The 27,128-nt window shown below is 34.9% G+C and overlaps 1 pseudogene; it reads right to left on the reverse strand.

Moving 5' to 3' along the window:
- On the reverse strand, nt 1-25,498 carry LOC149539800 (kinesin-like protein KIN-5A; annotated as a pseudogene).
- Nucleotides 25,499-27,128: the final 1,630 nt, after the last annotated feature.

The following is a 27,128-nucleotide window of genomic DNA, read 5'->3' on the forward strand; positions in this document are numbered from 1 at the left end:
TCAATTTATGATTGTGAGAGGAATTCTTGATTCTCTCGTGGATGAAAAGTTTGATACTAAATTTTTTAGCTCTCCATTTTCTTGCTTTAAGCGATTCTCAAATTTCATCTTTTGAAATTCCTGCAATAATTCATCAAAAGGAGGAGTCTACAACTCCTCAATTAAATCCATGCTTGGTATATTGATAGGCCATCTCCTTGGTGTTGTACAAGAAGGTTGATCTTCCTGATTATTCATATATTGAAAAATACCATGATTTAGAAATGTGAAGTGCAATAAATCAATCTTCCACTAACTTAGGCAAGAAAATGTTTTAATTACCATTTATTCCTCTTCAAGATATTTGTGTTCTTTTTTGCTTATTTTTGCCACCTCTCCATAGTGAATCTTTCTAAGTTGTTTGAATTCATTTGAACAAGGCACTAGTGTGGATTGAATGTTTGTGTAGATTTCATGATCCAATTCTAGTATACCTATATGCACAGTTGTCATAGGTTAATTATGGACACACACACACACACACACACACACACACACACACACACAAAGAGAGAGAATTGGAATTAAATTTATCTTCAAACCAAGCCATAACTTACAATCAATGGATGACATGAGGTTTTATTTCTAGTCTGAAATTTGTCATTGGTGGAAGATAAAGAATGTGTAGAATTAGCCAAAATAAGTTGATTTGCCTCTGTGCCACTCCTACAAGACCAGAATTATGTCAATTATGTCAAAATGCAACCTCAAAAATGAAATGGGAAAAGAAAAAATATTTGAGAGATTAGTATAGCCTAGTACTTGATTATTGAAGCAACCACTTCAAAATTGCTCTTCTCAAGTTTCTGCATTGATTCTTGTGCACTCTTCCTATGTAATCCAGCAATAGTTATTGTTTCCATACTATACACAAAAATTGGGTGTTTCAAGTGATGGCACATAAAATTTCATAGAATGTATTTATTAAAATTTAAGGAACAATTTAATTAAATCCCTACCATTCCTATATAGTTTCTTTCATAGAGTTGTGTCCCCTTGTCACTAATGTTCTATCCTTGACGTAGTTAGTTTCAACTTGCTTCATGTATATTGTTGGATACAATTGATAATTGCATGATTGTCTTTGATGTTACACAAATGTCATATCAGTCATCAGACAGAGTCTACCGAGCTCAGAAGGTAAGTACAGCTGTTGACAGAGTTTACCGAGCTTGCAAGGTAAACAAAGGAAGTTCAGTATTTTCCGAGCTCACTCGATAAACAAAGGATATGAGATAGGCTGTCAGTATTTACCGAGTTTACTCGATCATCAAAGAAAAGTAGCAGACAGTGAAAAGTAGCAGATAGTGTTAACCGAGCTCACTCGGTCATCAAAGAAAAATAGCAGATAGTGTTAACCGAGCTCACTCGGTCATCGAAGAAAAGCAACAGACAGTGTTAACCGAGCTCACTCGGTCATCAAAGGAAAGTCGAAGAAATCGGTGTTTACCGAGTTCACTCGGCGACTGAAGGATTTCACGAAATTCTCTGTATTAACCGAGCTCAGTCGGTTAACACAAGAATTATTTTCTGTGCAGTATTTACCGAGTTAAGTCAGCCAGCGAAGGATTTCTCGAAGGTTAAATAATTAAAGTTAATTACTTTATGTAATGTATGAAGCCGACTTATAGCACAATTATTTATAATTGTAACTTGTATTTGAGCCGACTTAATAATCTGAAAGGTATATATGAAGGATCAAGTTGCAAATTCAAGTATGGATGTATGAATGTGAACAAGCTAGCAGATATGATTGAATATCTAATATGCGAATTATAAGAAAGGTCAGAGCAAATTTTTGAAGGACCAGTGATGCAGAGTTGCATTTGATCAGAGAAGATCCAGAGGAACAGAACAGAGATCTGTATCAGCAAAGATAAGTTGTATTTATTTCAGATCACTCATTGTTACTTTCTAACAATTGTAACAGTGTTTTCAAATCTCTTAACAGAGTGGGTTTAACAGCCTTTTGTAAAATCCTCTAACAAGGTGGCAATTCAGTTGAATTGATCTAAAGACCTCTAGCGAGGCCACTCTTAGCAGGGTGATTAAATCCTCTAACAAGGTCGCACCTAACAGTGTGTTTTGTAACCTTTAACAAGGTTGGCTCCTAACAGGGCTCACTTCAGAAGAGTGAAAAATAGTAACTAGTTACATTGGTGGTTTTTCCCATATTGGGTTTCCACGTTAAAACTGGTGTCTCTTGTCTCTTGTTTCTTGTGTTTTCAGTTTGATTATATGAGTATCAGCAATGAGTATTTCCTTTGACATCTTAAGGGACTTGTGGGAAAAGTTTTTGTAGTAACTGATTCACCCCTCCCCTCTCAGTTACTCCATTCTCATTTCCAACAATTGGTATCAGAGCTTATTGGTGCTTGCAGGAAAAGATTTCAAGGATCTAAGCCAAAGATCAAGATGTCTTACAAGAGAGAAATTCCAAGACTCAACAAAAATAACTTCTCTGCATGGCAAGGATTGATGAAACTTCATTTGGCTACTATTGGTGATACAGGACTGAAATATCTTGATGAAAAATACAAAGAACCTTCCGGCACATTATCTATCAATGATATTGCTGAAAAGAAGACTCATAACAATATGATGATAGACATTGCATCTGCACTAAGCTATGAAGAATTTGATGATATCAAGGATTGCCAAACCGCTTTTGACATGTGGAACAAGCTGAAAGAAATCTATGGAGGAGATGACAATGTGAAAAGAGCAAAAGCAAAAAGTCTAAGAGGACAATTTGACCAAATGAGAATGAGAGAGGATGAAAAAATTGCCAAATATGTTGATAGAATCAAAGCATGTGTCAGTGCAATCAGGGCATCTGGAGGTGATATCAAAGAAGAGATGGTTATAAGCAAAGTTCTCAGAACCTTGCTTCCCATCTATGCAATCAGAGTTTCTGCAATTCAAGAAAGAAGGTGTGAAGCAAATCATAATATCAATTTGGAGGCTATAGTTGGAAGACTAACCGCATTTGAACTAGACAATTTTGACAACTATGTTCCAGCTTCCAAAAACACTGAATCAACATTTGAGGCCAAACTTTCATTCAAAGATAAAGGCAAAAAGAAATCAGAGTCAGAAAGTGATGATGAATCAGACCAAAGTTCAGATAGTGATCTTGAAGTAATTGAAGCTCTACTGGCAAAGAAATACTCCAGAGGCAGAGGAAAATATAAAGGTAAAGTTCCTCTAATCTGTTTTTCATGTGAAGAAATTGGTCATATTGCAGCTAGGTGCCCAAACAAGCAGAACAATGATGAAAAGAAGGGTCATAAATGGAATAGAAAGAAAGATTACAAATCATTCAAGAACAAAGGTAAGAAATCATGTTTCATGGCTGAAAATTCTAAGGATTCTGATAATAGTGAAGATGAAATTGTTTATATTGCTGTGAAAGATGATTCTGATAGTGATGAGGAAGATAAAATGGCTCTTATCTCTCATATAAGTATGAATGATACATGGATTATTGACAGTGGTTGCTCTCATCATATGACTGGTGATAAAACTAAGTTTGATCAGTTTGAAGATTATGATGGTGGCAGTGTAAGGTTTGGTAATAATGAACCTCGTTTCATAAAAGGAAGAGGAAGAATCTCTCTAACCAAAGAACTTATATGCAACAATGCCTATTGGGTTGAAGGTCTTAAACATAACTTGCTAAGTGTGGCACAGTTACTCAATACTGGATTTAAGGTAGAATTCATGCATGGAAAAGCAAGACTATTAAATGAGCAAGGAAAGCTGATAGGATCTGGCACACAAACTAAAGGTAACTTGTTCTACCTAGAACTTGGTGAATGTTCATGTTTTATTGCTCAAATTGAAGAAAGTTGGTTATGGCATAAGAGGTTGTGTCATGTCAATTTTGATAATCTGGTGAAGATAAGAAAATTCAAAAAGGTAAGAGGCATTCCTAATATAAAGAAACCTGAGGTCGGTTTATGCAAGAATTGTCAGATTGGTAAAATGGGAAAGACTAGTTTTAAAAGTAAAAGCTATCAGTCTGAAGATATATTAGAAATTGTGCATACTGATTTATGTGGACCCATTGGAATTGAAAGTTATACTGGAGAAAAGTTCTTCATTCTTTTTGTTGATGATTACTCAAGAATGATGACTATTATGTATCTAAGGAATAAATCAGAAGCTTTTGAGAAATTCAAATGGTACTTGGCAAGAGTAGAAAAAGAAACAGGGAAAAGATTGAAATGCTTAAGGTCAGACAGAGGTGGTGAATTCATTTCACATGAGTTCAATAACTTCTGCATTGAAAGAGGAATTAAAAGACAAGTTTCAGCACCAGGAACTCCAAAACAAAATGGGATAGCTGAAAGAAGAAATAGATCCATTATGGATTGTGCAAGGACCCTAATGATTGAAAAGAACATTGCTATCAAATACTGGAAGGAAGCTATCAACACTGCAGTTCATACCTTGAACCGAGTACAACTGAAAAAGGACTCATTCAAAACTCCCTATGAATTATGGTATGGCTACAAACCCAATGTAAGTTATCTGAAAGTATTTGGAAGCAAATGTTATATTCTGAAAGAATCTAGAAAAGGTAAATTTGATGTAAAAGGAGATGAAGGAATATTTCTAGGTTACTCTTGTAAAAGCAAAGCATATAGATGTTTAAATCTATCTACTCACAAGGTCATAGAAAGTGCACATGTGAAAGTTGATGAGTTTGCAGAGAAATCAGAAGAAGAAAGCAAGAAGGTTCCTGAAGACTACAGAAGATTTATTTACATTGAACCTGATACTATACCAAGTACTCCAGTTAATCAGGAATCCTCAACTCCCGAGTCATCAATGACCGAGTTGCAGGAAGTTCAAACCAAGATACAGGAAGTTTTTACCGAGCTAAAAGAATCCGAGTCACTTTCAGACTCTACCAAGCAAGTATCTACCGAGTCTGAATCTACCGAGCCAGAACAGCAAGAATCTGAAGTACAAAGGGACAACAATGAAACTCATTCAAGAAGTAAAGAACCTGTGTTAGCTAAATATGTCAGAAGGCATCATGCTCCAGATCAGATCATTGGAGACAAATTTGAAGGAACTCTGACAAGAAGTAAGTTAAAAGGCACTTGTTTACTTGCTGATTTTGAACCTAGAAATATCAAAGATGCATTGGCAAATGATAGTTGGATTGAGGCTATGAATGAAGAAATAGAACAGATAGAGAAAAACAAAACATGGACTCTTGTATCTAGACCCAAAGATAAGAATGTGATTGGAACAAAATGGGTATTCAGAAATAAACTAAATGAAGATGGCAAGGTATCAAGAAACAAAGCTAGACTAGTATGCAAAGGATATGCTCAAGAAGAAGGTATAGACTATGGAGAAACCTTTGCTCCTGTTGCAAGATTGGAAGGTGTAAGAACCTTACTTGCATATGCTGCTCACAAAGGATTCAAAGTTTATCAGATGGATGTCAAGTCAGCATTTCTCAATGGAATACTGGATGAAGAAGTTTACATTGAACAACCTGAAGGTTTTATTGATCTAGATAAGAAGAACATGGTCTGCAAATTACACAAGGCGCTATATGGTCTAAAACAAGCTCCTAGAGCATGGTATGAAAGATTGCATAACTATCTTATTCAGATTGGTTTTCAAAGGACTAATGATAATAGTAGCTTGTATATAAAAGAAGGTCCAGATAATAAGATTGTTTTGGCAGAAATATTTGTAGATGACACTGTTTTCACAGGCAATGATGATCTATGCAAAGAATTTTTAGAACAAATGAACAAGGAGTTTGAGATGTCTATGTTTGGTGAGATTAAATTCTTTATAGGTCTTCAAATCCAACAAAGTAAGAATGGCATCTTCATCACACAGTCAAAATACATCAAGGAGATATTAAAAAATTTTGGTATGGAGGATTGTAAACCAGTTGGAACCCCTATGTGTACTGGATTGAAACTTACCAAGGAAGATGAATCCAAAGAAGTGGATCAAACACTGTATAGATCTATGATTGGAAAGTTGCAGTATGTAGTACATACTAGGCCAGATATTGCCCTTGCAGTCGGTATTGTAGCAAGATTTTCAGCAAAACCAAGAGAAACTCATATAATGGCAATCAAAAGAATAATGAGATATTTGAAAGGAACTGAAGATTATGGGCTATGGTATAAATTTGGAGGTAATTTGGATTTGAAAGTATTTACTGATGCTGATTGGGCAGGAAACCTTGATGACAGGAAAAGCACAAGTGGAGGAGCATTCTTTCTTGGAAAGAGATTGGTTTCTTGGACAAGCAAAAAGTAGAACTGTACATCCCAATCTACAGCAGAGGCAGAGTATGTTGCTGCAGCAGTAAATTGCTCAAATATTGTTTGGTTTAAGTAGTTATTGCAAGGAATGAGGATGGAAATCAAAGAACCAGTTGTTATGTTCTATGACAATACTAGTGCAATCAATATATCAAAGAATCCAGTGATGCATTCTAAAACCAAGCATATTGCAATCAAATATCATTTTGTCAGAGAATTGGTACAAGACAAGGAGATCAGATTGGAATATGTCAATTCAAAGGAACAAATTGCTAACATATTCACAAAGCCACTACCTAAGGATGCATTATTGTATCTCAGAGGTAAGTTAGGGGTTACACCCCTATCCGAAATTCACTAAAAACAAGTTTTAGTGATGCATCAACGCATACCAAAATGAAAATCTATCTGTTGATGTAGTCAAATCTGAAAGCTTTGCATATGAATCAGTACTACAGGTACATTCCAATTCATTTAAGTTCTATTGTCTTTGGAATTTGTTGTCAAAGAGGGAGAGATTTCCTTTACTATCATATCTTTCTGAAATTTGTGTGAAAAAGAAAGTTCTTATGTAATTCCTTCACAGAGGGAGATTACTGAAAGAGGGAGAATTGTTGTGATGACACATTGTGCTGATAAGGACTTGTTTTCAAATTTCATTTCTGCTATGACATGTTGTGTTGCCATCAATGCCAAAGAGGGAGATTGTTGGATACAATTGATAATTGCATGATTGTCTTTGATGTTACACAAATGTCATATCAGTCATCAGACAGAGTCTACTGAGCTCAGAAGGTAAGTACAGATGTTGACAGAGTTTACCGAGCTTGCAAGGTAAACAAAGGAAGTTCAGTGTTTTCCGAGCTCACTCGGTAAACAAAGGATATGAGATAGGCTATCAGTATTTACTGAGTTTACTCGGTCATCAAAGAAAAGTAGCAGACAGTGAAAAGTAGCAGACAGTGTTAACCGAGCTCACTCGGTCATCGAAGAAAAATAGCAGACAGTGTTAACCGAGCTCACTCGGTCATCGAAGAAAAGCAACAGACAGTGTTAACCGAGCTCACTCGGTCATCAAAGGAAAGTCGGAGAAATCGGTGTTTACCGAGTTCACTCGGCGACTGAAGGATTTCACGAAATTCTCTGTATTAACCGAGCTCAGTCGGTTAACACAAGAATTATTTTCTGTGCAGTATTTACCGAGTTAAGTCAGCCAGCGAAGGATTTCTCGAAGGTTAAATAATTAAAGTTAATTACTTTATGTAATGTATGAAGCCGACTTATAGCACAATTATTTATAATTGTAACTTGTATTTGAGCCGACTTAATAATCTGAAAGGTATATATGAAGGATCAAGTTGCAAATTCAAGTATGGATGTATGAATGTGAACAAGCTAGCAGATATGATTGAATATCTAATATGCGAATTATAAGAAAGGTCAGAGCAAATTTTTGAAGGACCAGTGATGCAGAGTTGCATTTGATCAGAGAAGATCCAGAGGAACAGAACAGAGATCTGTATCAGCAAAGATAAGTTGTATTTATTTCAGATCACTCATTGTTACTTTCTAACAATTGTAACAGTGTTTTCAAATCTCTTAACATAGTGGGTTTAACAGCCTTTTGTAAAATCCTCTAACAAGGTGGCAATTCAGTTGAATTGATCTAAAGACCTCTAGCGAGGCCACTCCTAGCAGGGTGATTAAATCCTCTAACAAGGTCGCACCTAACAGTGTGTTTTGTAACCTTTAACAAGGTTGGCTCCTAACAGGGCTCACTTCAGAAGAGTGAAAAATAGTAACTAGTTACATTGGTGGTTTTTCCCATATTGGGTTTCCACGTTAAAACTGGTGTCTCTTGTCTCTTGTTTCTTGTGTTTTCAGTTTGATTATATGAGTATCAGCAATGAGTATTTCCTTTGACATCTTAAGGGACTTGTGGGAAAAGTTTTTGTAGTAACTGATTCACCCCTCCCCTCTCAGTTACTCCATTCTCATTTCCAACAGTATATATTCCACTGATTCAGTACACCAGATGTGTCATGTCACATATTTGACATTCATTCTTGTAACTCATGAGTAGTATTGATGGTATTTTTATGCAGATCATGCATAAGAAATTGTACCTGAAGGATAATAAATCAATAAGAAGTTTAGAAGTTGCATATCTTAATTAGAATTATAGAATGCACAACAAGCTATTCAATGCACAACTAGAAGGCTTCTGAAATTTACAAAAAGCTATTCAATTTGTTTATGAAAATAGTGCACAACTAGCTCCATTTTAAAACAAATACTACAAGTAGGAAATTAATGAGATGTTAAGAACTGGTGTGGAACATAATGTTAAACTTCAAAAGAACTTTTTTCACTATTAAAAGTGTGTTGTAAGAGAAGACTCACTAATTGTGATTTTTGAGCAGTTGAACTTGCTAGCATTTCTACAAATTTGTCCAAAAGTTGTTTCTCCTCATTTATAGCACACTCTTGTATGCGAAAAAAGAATATGTATTATTTTTGTTATACCTCAAGGCATAGAGAATCTTATTATCAAAAAGAAGAAAAATAATTCAAGAGGACTGGATTTTTTTGAAGTTACCTGATATCTTTTTTCGAGATCCTCTATTTTCTTGTCATGAACTCTTTGCATGTCTTCCACAAAATAATTGAGCTTAGATGTGTGCTTTTCAAGGGTTGCAAAGAAATCTGTATTGATTTTGGAAATAACCCTTGTGGAATTTATAGTTCTTTGAATAGCCTATATTTAACTAAAACAAAAATTTATCTTGGTAGTTTAATATGAATATGTAAAAGACTTTGCATCCCACAAAATTTCTCAATACATATTATTAGTAAGATGATAAATGTAAAAACCTCTCTTTTTTGTTCTTCATATGAAGCCATTGTGCACTCTTGCTTGGAAAGAGTGTCATGAAGTTCACTCGGAAAATATTCAACATCTCATACAACTTTTCTTAACAACTTTATACCAAATAGAAAATAGACATAAACTTGTTACTCATAAAGCCTGATGAATGGTTAAGTATGTGAACAAAAAAAAAACATAAACTTGTTATTCATTAGATCATACACCTCAGACTAGAAATCAAGAAATCTTACATTCTCAAGTGTAGATGCATGCACAGATACTATTGTGCTGAGTTCAAGAAAAGTAGAGAGAGAACTTCTATCCAACAAACTTGCTAGGTCATGTAGGCCTTTCATTCTAAAGTCATAAATTGTCTTCAATTTCTCAACCCCACTCCTAAGTTCTTCTATATCTTGGAAGATAGTATGACCTTACATTAGAATTATGTAATAATTTGAATGAGTTAAAAAAAAGTAAGGTTATTGACCCCTAAATCATTTTTTGTTGATACAAAGGATTGCATATGCTCTTCCATAGTTGTTAGATGTTGTTGGTTTGCATAATCTTCAACAATCTTATGCAAAACTTCAGGTTCCTGAGTTAACTATGAACGAAAAGTTTGGACAAGAAATTTATTTCTTGTCTCTACCTTATCCTTCTACTTTGAAGAAATAAAAGCATTGGAGTTAGCATCCAACCAGGAACTTTTTATTTTAAGATCAAAAGTCCTCATATGAATGATAGGTATCAATTTTCAAGCAACAAAAGTTCTTTATTATTCCATAGAACAATAATTACCAATTTTTGCAAATAGTCTTGATACATCTTGTGCTATGTCCTCTAGTTCTGATATGCATGATCCTTTTCATCGCTACAGAAGTCTCAATTTCTATTTGTAATTATGGATGATATTAAATGCTTTATTGTTACATATGGGTTCTAGGTTGCCATGATTGGGGCTGAAGAGTTTGTATTTTTTGGTTATTTAACTTTTAATGTAGATGTTCATTACTATTCAAAAGGTGCATCTTAGGGATCTAGATATACAACTTGGAGGAGTAGATGATATGACCAAAGTGGCCTACTCAAATGAGCCAGTTGTTTTATATAATCTCAAGAGAAGATATGAATTGAGTGACATCAATGTGAGTGATCTAAATATGTAATCTTTCTTTTTGTTGCAATGGAATAAAAATATTCTAGCATTCATGAGGTCATGCCAATAGCATTATTTTGTTGGAGAAGTTCCAAAGGTTCCTAGAAAATAAAATTTTTGTTGTTTTTGTAAAATTAGCTTGTAGTGCAATAGTAATTTTTTAAATATTCAAAGATGTGCCATCATGGAGAACACTCCTTACATGGCCTTTGTGTGTGCATCTTGATAAATATGTAATTTTGTATTCATGTCTTGTGAGAATTTAGTAATTACTATTGTAATGAACTTGTGGTAATAGGAAATCTTATATACCATTGCAATAAATGACATTCAAATTTTAGATTAAAAGAAATATATAGTTGTTTCATCCCTATCTTGGCATGTTTTCATATGGTTTTCTCCATGTCAAGTGGCTTCCTGGATGGCTTATTTCTATAATGTCTTGAATAATTAATGATAGAGCATTTTTTTGTCTCTAATGATTTCTTTTGCAATGGAGGTAGACATATATAGGAAATATCTTAATTATTGTCAACCTATTTACAAAGCTTCCACATCTATATGATGCTCACATGATGGAGTAGTATGGATATGCCTCCTTTGGAGAATTGAGCCCCCATGTTTTTGCAATTGTTGATGCTTCATATCGATAAACTATTCAATCACTGAATGGCATCAGATACTATGTTTTGTTGGCTGATTACTGATGATAGACAAGTTTACTTTTCTTTTTTCTCATTTTGACATTGTCATTATAGGGCAATGATAAATGAACAATGTAGCCAATCAATCTTGGTTAGTGGAGAAAGTGGAGCAAGAAAATAGAAACAACAAAACTCATAATGCAGTACTTAGCCTATATTGGTGGTTGGTCTATGACAGATCATAGAATAGTTGACCAACAAGTTATAGAGGTAAGAATTTTTCATTAGTTTTTATGGATCCATGTTGAAGCATGTTTTCTTTGCATACCAACTAAACCTTTGTTGATAGGAGTTAAAGTTTCCACATATATCTAATCTTCTGGTTCATTATATGCTAAACGTTTGTTTGGGTGTCTCTGTTCTTATGTTGGTTTTTTTATTTCTCCAATCAAATCCACTTCTAGAGACATTTGGCAATGTAAAAAAAATTCAAAATGATAACTCAAGGTGAATGAATTTCATATACTGGTTTTGTCTTTGTATTGCACTGCTACCTACAATTATGTTCCAGTTAATAGAGTGAGAAAAAATTGTAGCTTAATATGATTTCATATAAAGACTACTTGCAGAGGAACTTTATAATTAAAGTTTGGATACATTTTGTATTAATTGATGATAAATAATATTTATAGAGATGAAAGGATCATTATATATAATAGTCTTTGGACAATGTAATTTTGAAAAATTGCCACCATTAAAACACACAAATTGGAAATCCCATCTCACACTAATGCATTGTATTTCTAAAAGTTAGCATTGAGAGACATCGGCACTATTGGGATAGGGTGCTACCCATATATAAGCCCACACGAAGAACTCAAAGCCACAATAAAAATACCACCCCTTTAGCTGTCAAAAACTGAGAATATCCCAACAAGGGAGACACATACCCTTGGAATAGTTTTCCATTGATTGCTAGCCCTACTCACCAAGCTTTCTCTTGTCATTTGTGGCTGAGTCCATACTAGACAATGAACTCCAATAGGTCTACCCTTCTAGAGTATGATTTAAATATAGTTTCTCCAAGAATGTCTAAGACTTTGATTTACCCAGTTAAGTATTATTTTACTTCATTCGCATTACTATTTTATTATATGCAAGGTGTTTAATGTACATTTTACGATAGGAATAACCACTCCTCCAGAAATCCATGATGATGGGAAATAACTAGAAGAAAGTGCAAGGCTAGAATAAGTAACCAACAACCTATTTACTCTAGTGGTTGTACATGTACTAGTTAAAGAGGATGCAATGCTATCCCTAATTGGACATTGAAGAATTGCCTAGTCCATAGCCCTTAAATCAACAATGTTGACCAAGTTGAGATTAGAAACCTTATTCAACATGCTTTCATTTATTTTTTCCACTTTGGCTTCTACATCAGCACTCACATAAGGGATAGGAGCCCACAACAAAGATGAAGAATTTTAGTCTATGGTGCAAGTTAATCAGTGATGAAATGGACAATGAAGAAGTACCCTCTCCACATCCCTTACAACCACAATGTCAACCTTGTGGAGATTAGAAACCTTATATTTATTGATGGCTTTGACCCCAAAAAAATTTGTCTACATTTGCATCACTCACATAAGTGATGGTGCCCTATGCATAAATGTCCAATTGTTCCATGTTGTGTCAAGAAATTTTTTCATATCCAAGCCATTTAATTTGATAGGTTGCAAATTAAATGGCTTGGATCAGAAACAATTGCTTGATATAGCATAAAAAAAAATTTGGCCAAACATTGGTCGAAATTTTAACCAATTCTTGATAGTTTTCTACCAAGAATTGGTCAAAATTTCCACCAATTATAAAATAACTTCAACCAAACATTGGTGGAAATTTTGACCAATTCTCAATACTTTTCTACCAAGTCTTGGTCAAAATTTCCAACAATTATAAAAAAAATTGACCCATTATTGGTGGAAATTTTGATCAATTCTTGATAGTTTTCTACCAAGAATTAGTTGAAACTTCCACCAATTCTATAAAAAATTCAACCAAACATTGGTGGAAATTTGGACCAATAATGACAAATTAGAGCTAGCAAAAATTAAATTTTTTTGATGAATGTATTGGTCAAAATTTTGACAAGAAAATTTACCACAAACTGCTTAGTCAAAATTTTGACCAACCTATTAGAATTATTTAGAATAACTGGGGGGGGGGGGGGGTGGGTGAATCAGTTATCCAAGGTCCAATGATGTCTAATAAAACTTTTTCTACAAATCCTTAATGGCACATAACTAAAATTATCATGCATGCAATTAAACACTAAACAACCATGAAAAGTAAACATGCATCACACCATAACACTAAGGATTTCATAACCCAGAAACCCTCCAAGAATAAGAAGGTAAAATTGGAGTGGGGATGATACCCACAAAATTACTATGCAATTGATTTCAACCACTTTTGATGGTCTTCCCTGTTAAAGGCCTGCCTTGTTATAGGCCTGCCTTGTTAAAGGCTACATCACATTGTTAAATGTGACCTTGTTAAAGGATTTAAGGACATTCAACTTAGAATGTCACCCTGTTAAAGGATTTACATAGAGCTGTTAGCCTCACCCAAGACCGTGGGATTTTCAGTCACCTTCTCAAAAGAATCTTTCATCCCTCTCTAAGAATCTCCTATCCTCCTCCTAAGGATCTCTTTATCCTTCTCCTAAAGATCTCTTTATCCTTCTCCTGAGGATCTCTTTATCCTTCTCCTGGGGATCTTCTATTCTTTTCCTAAGGCTTATCCACCTAGCTATTAAGCTAACCTAGAAATGTAGGGTTTTCAATATCTAATACAATGGTAAGAAAGTATTAGAAAGGTTTTGACTTGATACAGATTGCAATTCTAATTGTGCAGATTTTATATCACTCTTCAATTCCTTTCTTTTCTTAGCTTCTCTTCCTTGCAATGTTGACAGCTTGTTCACCGTTCAAGATCTATCTCCTTGAGTTCTTTCACTCGTTATGCCAATGCAATCTCTGGTCACTTGATCAACTTAGAGTCTTGATGCTCTTTTCTTACTCCTCTAGGCTTCTTCGCATAATTACACTTATGACCAACTCCCTCTCTTGCACATGCACTTGATCTCTGACCTGTAACTCTTTATAAAGAATTTATGTTCTTCATTTCCCACTCAAATCTTAATTTTCTCTTGAGAAAATGGTATTGGTTTTTCCTCTAAATTGTTTCTTCTGGAAACTTCATGATAAATCCATTAGCATTCGCCTTGGATTGGCTTTCATGGATTACATAGAATTTTGTGACATCTACTCATCATTCATAACTTCCAACTACTTCACAAAATCTGATGTAACAACCTTATCACTACTGATCTAGTGAATCTTGTCTTAACAAATAATGCAACAACTCGACATTATTGGTTTATTGATGCTCAACACCTTCTATGTTACTCGGCTTCTTAATGTTATTTACTAGTGCTTGGCACCTGAAGCATTTTGGCTTTTCTTGGCACTTGAAAACTTACTCGGCATCCATTATCTTTTTCTACTACTTGACACCTAAAGGATTCTGTGTTTCTCAACATCTGAGTAATCACTCAACTTATACTGAAGTTGAACTTGCTCAGCTTCAACTAAGAATCTGTTCAACTCTAACTAGCTTGCTTAGCTCTTTCTAATGAACTTAGTTAATCCTTACATCTTTGATATGTGTTAGTTTGTCCATCCTCTGTGTCTTAGAGTATGTCATCAATACACTCTTTCATCAATGGCTTAGCTAATCCTTATACTTCATTACAACATCATAACTTCAACCTTTCTCTAGGTACTCTAGTTAAGTCTTATTGATTGCCACCTCCTTGTCAATCAACCAATTAATAGTATTTGGATCACCAAAGAAATTGTCATTCCTGCAAGTAGAAAGTTTGACATCAATGACAAAACAATGATTGAAATATTCTCTTATCAATTCCATTTCTCTTCATTCATGATCTTTTCTATCATTTCCAACAATCTCCCTCTTTGGCATTGATGGCAAACCAAACTAATCAAATGATTAAGCTAATCAACTTAGTTACCACCAAAATTACATACATTTCCCACTTGGTATATAACTGATACAAACTGAATCCTTTGTTCTGCTTCTCCTTCTGGGCTACTGCATCCTTACTCTGTATTCTTGATCCTTCATATCTGCTTGTTGAATCTTATTTCTTTTGAATCTCCCTCTTTCTTATACATTTTTCATATATATCTCCCTCTTACTTTATATTGATCAGTTTCTCATATATCTCCCTCTTTGACATAAATGCCAAAGATGTAGCATCTTCAACATGCTAAATATAAGCTTTGCATTTTCATGTTTTCTCCTTCTATCACCATGCTTGTGACTGATCTAGAGTTTCTGCTCCTATTATCATCCTCTGCATCATTCTTCTGATATTTCAATGATCTACTCTTGTTGATGTAGGGTAGCTTTTATGTTGCTTTAGACTAGTTGAGTTAGGGGCATTACCCCCAACTTGCCTCTAAGATATTCATATGCATGCTTGGGAAATGGTTTAGTGAAGATATCTACAGTTTGTTCCTTTGTGTGAATGTACTCCATCTTCACTTGTTTCTCTTCCACCAATTCTCTAACATAGTGATACTTGATTGCAATATGCTTGGTTTTTGCATACATTACTAGATTCTTGGATATGTTTATAGCACTTATATTATCACAATACAGTATCACAAGTTTGGTTACTTCTTCTTTCATTCCTTTCAATAGATGTTTGAGCCACACAATGTTTGTGCAATTGACTGCTGCTGCTATGTATTCTGCTTCTGCAGTGGACTGAGATGTGCATGTTTGTTTCTTGCTAGTCCAAGTAACTAGTCTTTTACCTAAGAATAATGCTCCTCCACTTTTGTTTTTCCTGTCATCAATATTGCCTCCCCAATCTACATCTGTGTATGCATTGAGCTCAAACTTCACATTCTTTTTGTAATATAGGCCAAAATCATCAGTTCCTTTGAGATACCTTATTATCCTTTTTACTACCATGAGATGATTTTCTCTAGGATTGGTAGAGAATCTAGCCAGTATACTAACTGCTAGTGCTAAGTTTGGTCTGCTATGTACAACATATTGTAGTTTTCCAATCATGGATCTATACATTGTTTGATTGACATAAGCTAATTCATCATTTTTAGATAGCTTATGTCCTATTGCCATTGGTGTGCTAACTAGTTTGGAGTCTTCCAATCCAAACTTCTTGAGTATCTCCTTGATGTATTTTGATTGTGTCACAAATATACCATGTTTTAATTGGTGTACTTTCAATCCTACAAAGAATTTGATTTCTCCAAATATAGACATTTCAAACTCATATTTCATTTTGTCAGCAAAACTTTTGCAATGTACTTCCTGTTGGATACAATTTTTCAATTGTGTGTTATCTTTGATGTCACACAAATGTCATATCAGTCATAAAATAGTGTCTACCAATCTCAAAAGGTCAACAAAGCAAAAAAAATTGTCTACCAAGCTTAGAAGGTCAGCAAGGCAACAAATAGTGTCTACCAAGCTTAGAAGGTCAGCAAAGAAAAGAACAATTTCTACCGAGCTCAGAAGGTCAGCAAGGCAATAAACAGTGTCTACTTAGCTCAGAAGGTTAGCAAGGCAATAAATAGTGTCTATCGAGTCCAAAAGATTAGTAAAGATAGTTTGTATTGTCTACCAAGTAGACAGTTGATTACTGAGCTTTCAAGGTAATCAAGGAATTTTAGTTCTTATCGAGTTAACTCGATAATTGAAGAAAATATGACAGAAATAGTTCTTACTGAGCTCACTCAGTCATCAAAGGAAATTTGGAAGGTTCAGTTCCTATCGAGCAAACTTGACAGCCAAAGGATTTCAAGAATATTATAATGTTAACTGAGTCAAGAAGGTTAACTCTAGAAATTCTTGGAAGCAGTATTTACTGAGTAGGGTCAGCTAGTAAAGGACATTTATTTGTTTAAAAATAATATCTGTAGCCGACTGATGAATGGTTTATTGGTAAGTGTAACATGTAAATGAGCCGACTTGACAATCTGAATGGTATAAGTAAGAAGTCAAGTTGCGAATTCAAAGATGTTTGTGTGGAGGTATGAGAAGTTAATATGATATGAAGACTAATTGTTGTGGAAGCAAATTTGAAAGACGATTAGAGATCACTAAGGAGTAGCAGAGCCATATTCGATCAAGGAGGATCTAATGATGCTAAACAGAGACCTATATCTAGCAAGTTCAGTTGCATCTTGTTTAGGTCAATTCATTGTTGCTTTCTAACTATTGTAGTAGTGATTTTAAATCTCTTAAAAGAGTTGGTTTAACAGTCATTTTGTAAATCCTCTAACAAGGTGACAGTTCAGTTGAATTTTTCTAAAAACCTCTAGTAAGGCCACTCCTAACAGGATGATTAAATCCTCTAACAAGGTCTGACATAACAATGTGTATTGCAACATTTAATAGGGTTGGCCCCTAACAGGGCTCACTTCAGAAGAGTGAAAAATTGGTGACTAGTTACTTGGTAGTTTTTTCCATATTGGGTTTCCATGTTAAATCTAGTTTCTTTTATGTTCATTTATTTAACCTTTGCATGCATATTAATAACTAGGAATGCTAGATGATCAGTAACTAGTTAATCTGTCGAGTTATAGTATTCCTACATTAGCAATAAGTAAGCATTATAGACATCTAAGGGATTTTTTGGAATTTTTTTAATAACTAATTCACCCCCCCCCCCCCCTCTCAGTTACTCCATCTATAATTTCAACAATTGGTATCAGAGCTTTTGGTGCTTGCAGGATAAGATTTCAAGGATCTAAGCCAAAGATCAAGATGTCTTATAAGAGGAAAATTCCAAGACTTAACAAGGACAACTTCTCAGCATGACAAGGATTGATGAGAGTTCATCTAGCTTCTATTGGAGATACATGATTAAAATACCTTAATGAAAAATATGTAGAACCAGTTGGTACACTATTTGTCAATGATATTGCTAAAAAGAAGACTCACAACATTATGACGATAGATATAGCATCTGCTCTAAGTTATAAAGAATTTGATGACATCAAAGACTAAAAATCTGCCTTTGAAATGTGGGAAAAACTTAAAAAAATCTATGGAGGAGATGATAATGTAAGAAGAGCCAAAGCAGAATGTTTGAGAGGACAATTTGATCAAATGAGGATGAGAAAGGATGAAAACATTGCAAAATATGTTGAAAGAGTCAAAGCATGTGTCAGTGCAATCAAAACATCTGGAGGAGATATAAAGGAGGAGACAGTTATAAGTAATGTTCTCAAAACTCTACTTCCCATTTATGCAATCAGAGTTTTTGCAGTTCAAGAAAGAAGATGCGAATCAAATCATAAGATAAATCTAGAAGCCATAGTTGGAAGATTGATTGCATTTGAACTAGACAACTTTGACAATTATGTGTCAGCTGCCAAAAATGTTGAATCAACATTTGAAGCCAAGCTTTCACTCAAAAAAAAAGGAAAAAATATCAAGGATCTACAATCAGATAGTGATGAAGAATCTGAATAGAGTTCAGATAGTGATCTTGAAGTGCTTGAAGCTCTGCTAGCAAAAAAATATTCTAGAGGCAAAGGAAAATACAAAGGTAAGGTTCCTCTAATTTGTTTTTCTTGTGAAGAAATTGGACATATTGCTGCTAGGTGCCCAAGTAAGCAGAATAAGGATGAAAAGAAAGGTAACAAGTACAATGGAAAAAGAGACTTCAAATCATTTAAGGATAAAGGTAAGAAAACATGTTTTATAGCTAAAAATTCTAATGATTCTAATGATGAAGAAGAAGATGAAATTGTTTACATTGTTGTGAAAGATGAGTTTGATAATGATGAGGAAATGGCACTAATTTCCCATATGAGCAGAAATGATACATGGATCATAGATAGTGGTTGTTCTCATCACATGATTAGTGATAAAACTAAGTTTGAACACTTTGAAGACTATGATGGTGGTAGTGTAAGATTTGGTAACAATGAACCTTGTTGTATAAGAGGAAAAGAAAGAATCTCTCTAACCAAGGAACTTGTGTGTGACAATGCATATTGGGTAGAAGGACTAAAACAAAATTTGTTGAGTGTGGCACAACTACTCAATAATGGATTCAAGGTAGAATTCATGCATGGAAAAGCAATATTTCTAGATGGCAAAGGAAAACTGATTGGATCAGGCACTCAAACAAAATGTAACTTATTTCATCTTGAACTTGGTGAATGTTCATGTTTCATTGCTCAAGTTGAAGAAAGTTGGTTATGGCATAGAAGGTTGTGTCATGTAAAGTTTGATAACCTAGTAAAGATAAGTAAATTCAAGAAAGTAAGAGGCATTCCTAACATCAAGAAACTTGAGATTGCTCTATGCAAAAACTGTCAAATTAGAAAAATGGGAAAAACAAGTTTCAAAAACAAGAACTATCAGTCTGAAGAAGTTCTAGAAATTGTGCATACTGATTTGTGTGGACCTATTGGCATTGAAAGTTATACTAGTGAAAAATATTTCTTTTTTTTTGTTGATGATTATTCAAGAATGATGACTGTCATGTACCTTAGAGAGAAATCAAAAGTGTTTGAAAAGTTTAAATGGTATTTGGCGAAAGCAGAAAAAGAAATAGGCAAAAGACTGAAATGCTTAAGGTCTGACAGAGGTGGTGAATTCATTTCACATGAGTTCAATAATTTTTTCTTTGAAAGAGGAATCAAAAGATAGGTTTCCGCACCTAGAACTCCAGAACAAAATGGACTAGTAGAAAGAAGGAAGAGATCTATAATGGATTGTGCAAGAACCTTATTGATTGAGAAAGGCATTGCTATCAAATACTGGAAAGAAGCTATTAGCACTATAGTTCATACCTTGAACCGAGTACAGCTAAAAAAGGACTCATTCAAAATGCCTTATGAATTATGGTATGGCTACAAACCCAATATAAGTTATCTAAAGGTATTTGGAAGCAAATGTTACATTTTGAAAGAATCTAGAAAAGGAAAATTTGATGTAAAAAGTGATGAAGGAATATTTTTGAGATACTCTTGCAAAAGTAAAGCATATAGGTGTTTGAACTTATCTATGCACAAAGTTATAGAAAGTGCACATGTGAAAATTGATGAGTTTGCAAAAAGAACAGAAGAAGAAAGCAAGAAGGAACCTAAAAACTACAAAAGATTTGTTTATGTTGCACCTGATACAATACCAAGTATACCTATCAATTAGGAATCTTCAACTCCCGAGTCTTCATTAACCGAGTCACAAGAAGTTCAAACTGAGTCAACATCTACCGAACTAAAAGAACCTGAGTTGCAAACAATAGCTACCAAGTTAGCATCTACTGAGCTCTAGCAACCAAAATTATAACTAGAAGTTGAGATACAGAAGGATAACAATGCAAGTCATTCAAAAGGAAAGGAGCCCGTGTTAGCCAAGTATGTCAGAAAGTATCATGCACCAGATCAGATCATTGGTGATAAATCAGAAGGAACAATGACAAGAAGTAAGTTGAAAGGCACTTGTTTACTTGCTGATTTCGAACCCAGAAATGTCAAAGATACACTAGACAATGAAAGTTGGATTGAAGCTATGAATGAAGAGATAGAACAAATAGAGAAAAATAAGAAATGGACTCTTGTACCAAAACCAAAAACAAGAATGTGATAGAAACAAAGTGGGTATTTAGAAACAAACTAAATGAAGATGGTAAGGTATCAAGAAATAAAGCTAGACTGGTATGCAAAGGATATTCTCAAGAAGAAGGTGTAGACTATGGAGAAACTTTTTCTCCTATTGCAAGATTGGAAGGTGTCAGAACCTTACTTGTATATGCTACATTCAAAGGATACAAAGTTTATCAGATGGATGTCAAGTCAGCATTTCTCAATGGAATATTGGAGGAAAAGGTTTACATTGAGCAGCCTGAAAGTTTTGTTGATCTAGACAAGAAGGACATAGTCTGCAAGTTGCATAAAGCATTATATGGTCTGAAATAAGCTCCTAGAGCATGGTATGAAAGATTGCATAACTATCTTATTTAGATTGGTTTTCAAAGAACTAATGACAACAATAGTTTGTACAAAAAGGAAGGACCAGATAATAAAATTATTTTGGTAGAAATATTTGTAGATGATACTTTGTTCGCAGGAAATTATGATCTTTGCACAGAATTTTTAGAACAAATGAACAAGGAATTTGAAATGTCAATGTTTAGTGAAATCAATTTCTTTTTTGGTCTTCAAATTCAGTAGAATAAGAATGGCATTTACATCACTCAATCCAAATACATCAAGGAGATACTAAAAATTTTTGGTATGGAAGACTTCAAACTAGTTGGGACTTCTATGTGTACTGGATTAAAACTCACAAAGGATGATGAATCAAAGGAAGTAGATTAGACATTGTATAGATCTATGGTTGGAAAGTTGTAATATGTAGTGCACACAAGACCAAACATTGCCCTTGCAATAGGGGTTGTAGCAATATTCTCAACAAAACCAAAAGAAAATCACATGATGGAAATCAAAAGAATCATGAGATACTTAAAAGGAACTAAAGAATATGGATTATGGTATAAACTTGGAGGAAAAATGCATCTAAAGGTGTTCACTAATGTAGATTGGGCAGGAAATATTGATGACAGAAAGAGCACATGTGGAGGAGCTTTTTTTCTCGAAAAAAGGTTGGTTTCTTAGACAAGCAAAAAGCAAAATTGTACATCTTAATCCACAATGGAAGCTGAATATGTTACAGTAGTAGTAAATTGCTCAAACATTGTGTGGTTTAAACAATTATTGAAAGGTATGAAACAAGAAATCATAGAACCGGTTGTTATGTTTTGTGATAACACCAGTGCAATTAATATCTTCAATAATCCAGTGATGCATTCAAAAACTAAACATATTGCCATAAAGTATCACTTTGTTAGAGAATTGGTGCAAAAAAAGGAAATAAGATTGGAATATGTGCATAAAAAGGAACAAATTGTTGACATATTCATAAATCCTTTACTTAAGGATGCATTCTTGTATCTAAGAGGTAAGTTAGGGGCCATTCCCCTATCTGAAGCTCACTAAAATACAGTTTTAGTGATGCATCAACAGGAACAGAATTGAAGATCTATTAGTTGATGTAGAAAACCAATAAAGACATTGCATATGAATTAGTACATCAGGTACAATACTACTCAGTTGTTTTGAGTTATCTTTGGCATGTGTTGTCAAAGAGGGAGAATATATACTGTCATATCTTCTTGAAATTTGTAAATAATAAGAACTTATGTAAGAGGAAGTTTTGTATTCTGTCATTAAAAGACTTTTTTTCAAATTTCATTCTACTATGACATGTTGTGTTGCCATCAATGCCAAAGAGGGAGATTGTTGGATACAATAGTTCAATTGTGTGTTGTCTTTGATGTCACACAAATGTCATATCAGTCATCAAACAGTGTCTACCGAGCTCAAAAGGTCAACAAAGAAAAGAATAGTGTCTATCGAGCTTAGAAGGTCAGCAAGGCAACAAATAGTGTCTACTGAGCTCAGAAGGTTAGCAAACAAAAGAACAGTGTCTATGGAGATTAGAAGGTCAGCAAGGAAATAAACAGTGTCTATCGAGTCCAAAAGATTAGTAAAGATAGTTTGCAGTGTCTACCAAGTAGACAGTCGATTATCGAGCTTTCAAGGTAATCAAAGAATTTTAGTTCTTATCAAGTTAACTCAATTATCAAAGAAAATATGATAGAAACAGTTCTTACTGAGCTCATTCGGTCATCAAAGGAAATTGGAAGATTCAGTTCTTACCGAGCGAACTCGGTAGCCAAAGGATTTCAAGAATATTGTAATGTTAATTGACTCAACAAGGTTAACTCTGAAAATTCCTGGAAGCAATATTTACTGAGCAGGGTCAGCTAGTAAAGGATATATATATATTTTTAAATAATATCTGTAGCTGACTGATAGATGGTTTATTGGTAAATGTAACATGTAAATGAGCCGACTTGACAATTTGAATGGTATAAGTAAGAAGTTAAGCTACGAATTCAAAGATGTATGTTTGGAGGTATGAGAAGTTAATATGATATGAAGACTGATTGTTGTGGAAGCGAATTTGAAAGATGATCAGAGATCACTAAGGAGCAGCAAAGCCATATGTTGGTGTTTGAAAACGTTACCCATTTCCAATTACCCTGATGAGAACAAGATGCATCTAGGGGCAGCTAACTCCCATTATCAACACATCCATTCAGACACCAGGCCAACTATAAGGCCGTACTCCTTCTGCACTTCAGGCTCTGCAAAACCTAGGCGGGTGAACCTCTTTAGATCTGACTATGTGACCAGTGCAATAACCATATTCAGGATCTATAAAAGCAGATGAAACCCCTAATTCTTCTACACTCAACCAAGAATCACAAACATGAAATAGCTAAGAACATAACTCATGAAACTGGCAAGCTAAGTGCGGGTTAACATTGAATAGCTTTCAACATAAAAGGGAAAAGTGATTTAATATGTTGATATCAGCAACACCCAAGTATGAGCAACAGAACTTAATGATCCTATCTCTGACCAGTGCCTTATCTATTGGGCAATTAAATGAATCATAACCATACATCTTCTGGAAACCTCAAACGTATCTGTACATTAAGATCCCTGATCTATCTTTCACCTTGTGAATAGACATCTGCTATAGAATGAATCTCATACTCAGAAAATCCTATCATGAAATCTGCAAACCCTGTGACAAATATCAAACAATTACATGGTTCTTTGTTCCATAAGCAAGACTTTTTAACCACATACATTTCAAAATGTAATGCAACCTAATTCATGCTCTTTGATCACAAATTAGAAGAAATAACAGAGCCATAATCAGGAGACAAGATTCAAACTAAACTTCAAACTTTTGCTGCACTTTATTTGTTTTCCTTGAAATCAAATACATGAAATGTACAGAAAATAACCCATAGATCACCTAACAGAAAAGAACTATCTACAAAACTTAAAATGCTGTTCAATACAAGAAGAAATGCTGAAGAATGGTTTCTCAGTGCAAAAACTAGAACCCTTACAAATGAAGAAAGAAAGAAAGATATAGCAAGAAATGAATTCCTGGATCTGATATGCAATTTCCAGGTGTCCACTTGAAATCCAATCCTCTGTAACTAAATAACTTCTTCCTTCCATCTCCCATTTTGATTTGATTTTGTTTCATCATTAATCTGTAACAAACTTGCAAAATATCCTTGCCTAATGATGAAAACCCTTTACTTGCCAAAATATCTGATAGAAAATCTCGTGTAGCTCAAACTGACTGATACCTATGCAAAAACCAACTCCAGATTTGGAAATTTTGTCTTCTCTCAATTCCGGTGATATATAACACTTCATATTTTGGTTACCGGAAGCGCCTGAAATTTCCATTTGAAAAATGACTCCCTTTTTATTTTCTACAAATTTTTCCTTGCCCTTTGAATCCGAGGTCAAACTGACTTTGACCAGCTGCCACGTGTCATCTTTTAACTAGTTCGAGCTTTGCATAGCTGGGTGCCGCATCATCATCTTGATTGCTACCACGTCATCTCCACCTCACCCCTGCCATATCAACCTTGCTATCTCGCTATAGTTAACTAGCGAGCATTTTCGCATGGTGAGGTAACGATGGCCGCACGATCAAGACACGTGTCACAATCTCCTTTCCCGAATCCACCTCAGCACACATGCGTCTTTCCTCAAAATTCAACCTTTGTCATTTAGGGTCAGATTGGATGGTGAGCCCTACCACACAGGCTTGGCTTTCCAAAAGCCTTTTATCTTAAGACATTATGTTTATTGTTTAAAATTGTATTTAAACCATTTTGGAAGGCACCACATCTCCAATGTGGGATTAATCATGTTTTATCCGTATTCTATGCTACTGCGTCTCCTTTATATCACGGTAGCCAGTGGCTTAAGAAGGAGTTCCGGTGCCAATTTCATACCCGGGTAAAGTATCTCATCCAGAGATAGAATCAGTACAGTGCGTCATCTTTGGCAAATTTTTGCTTTTAGACCTTGCACCGGACCTACCCTGCTACTGATGAATTTCTTTAATTTCCTTGATTCCAGAGCTCCTATTAAAATAATGGCTCCACTCAACATTTTTCTTTTTGATTTCAATTATGCTCTCCTACGTGAGAGTCCTTTGGTCTTTCTTCAAATGGTTGGCACTTTTTCATGCGTAATCTTCTTCATGTGTGTGTTGTTTGCTCTTCATGAAAATGTGGCTTGCTCTGTTTTAATGGCGTGAAAGAGAGCATCTTTTTCAACATTGCCCCTGCTTTAGCCGCCCACTTACCTTCTTGGTCTTGCTCTCTTGTTTGCATCTTGTGCTGGGTGAAAATCCTCAGTCGGATACTCCTTTTAGCTGCCTGCATGGATTTCTTTGTTATAAGACATTGGCATATTCAAGTGAAGATTCAATGTCCACTGCATGCTTCAAGCAATCGGCTGCTGCGAGAAACAATGATATTTCCAAACCTTGTGCTAAGGCAATCCTTCTAATAGGATGATGAAATTTGTTCATCACATAGGAATGAAACTGCTCTACCATCTTCACAACTTCACCCGAAAATTTCATAGCATTGCATAGTTGTAATATCTCTGGTTTTGTTCTCAAATGAATATTTTGATGCGGGAAAACTAACATACAACCATCCCCACTTTCACGAGCTGTGAAACTTGTCATAGTTTTCAAAAAAGTGTGCCACACCCCATCTAAGCATCTGTTGGAAAATAGTGGTATTAAAGTTCTCCAAATTGGTGTCATATTCAATGTCTAGTTTGGCAGCAATTAGAGATCTCTCCTCCACTGTGTAAGGGGAATAAAATCGAAAACTTTAAGGAACTCAACTTTTGTATCAATGTGTGTTCTCTGTAAAGCCCGCAGATCATTCAGTGGCATCCAATCACTATCAAATATCATAACAATTTTCCAAACAAGGGCCCCCTGGTTCTAAGCCAATATCTATGCAATCAAGCGAACTTAGTCGGGTCCCAAAGCGGGTCCGACTAGAAAATTTTTTTTATGTTCAAACAACTGATATTCTCAAACCGATCTGTTGACCTTTTAATATCCACTAGAATTGATTTCGATCATCAATTGATCATTAAAATCTTATTTTATCATTTTTTGCTGACTGTCAACTTTTGCGCCAAGAGGTTCGTTGACTGGCTTTGAAAACTGACCAAATCAACTGATCGGGCTCTAAAAACTAGCACACTGAATCTCTGTTCCACACACTCTCAGCTTGTCGAATCTCATCTCATGATGAATTCAGGGTCAAAAGATATTCGTTGTCAAAGTTGCCTTCTCAGATTTACCTGCAAGAAAACATGTCAGACAAACAACAAACAAGGTTCGGATTTGGCTTGGAAAACTGGGCAAATGAGCACATGGGGAGATGAAAATTGGGGCGCTAAAGCTCTGTCATGAGGTGAGTATGACTATGCAATTTTGGCTCATGAAAAATAACCAGGGTGCAAATGGCGATCAGTCAGAATGGGCTACTCAGAATTTTGCAAACTGGACATGCTGACAGAAAGCATTTTTGCGAATGGAAATGACTTGAAAAAGTGTGCAAATGGATTCATCATGACTTGCAAATAGACACACCTGGAGTATTTTCGGAGGAAAACACAGTGGTAGAATCCATTTGATCTCACCAATCATGGATTAGGAGTTACAATCCCACGAACAGGGGGTACTGATACATCTGCAAATGCTAACACTAGTAAAAAGTCATAAATTGCGTTTGGAATCGCGTTTGAAAGCTGATCAAACGGATTCGTCAAGACTTAAAAATTTAAACATAGGAAGTCTCTAATGTCTACCATGAAATGCAACAAGAAATTTAGCATTTTAGTAAACTGGGTCAAAGTTATAGCACGTCAAACAGGGCTTCCCAAAAATGTGTGCAAAGTGCAAAAGCCTGAAAACAGTAACTGACCAACTTTGAGGGATTCAAAACCTATTTAAACAGACTCAAAATGACTTGAAATCTGAAT

This window comes from Cupressus sempervirens, chromosome 9 (genome assembly GCF_028749045.1).
Source record: "Cupressus sempervirens isolate cs-2001-9-10 chromosome 9, ASM2874904v1, whole genome shotgun sequence".
Classification (NCBI taxonomy): domain Eukaryota; kingdom Viridiplantae; phylum Streptophyta; class Pinopsida; order Cupressales; family Cupressaceae; genus Cupressus; species Cupressus sempervirens.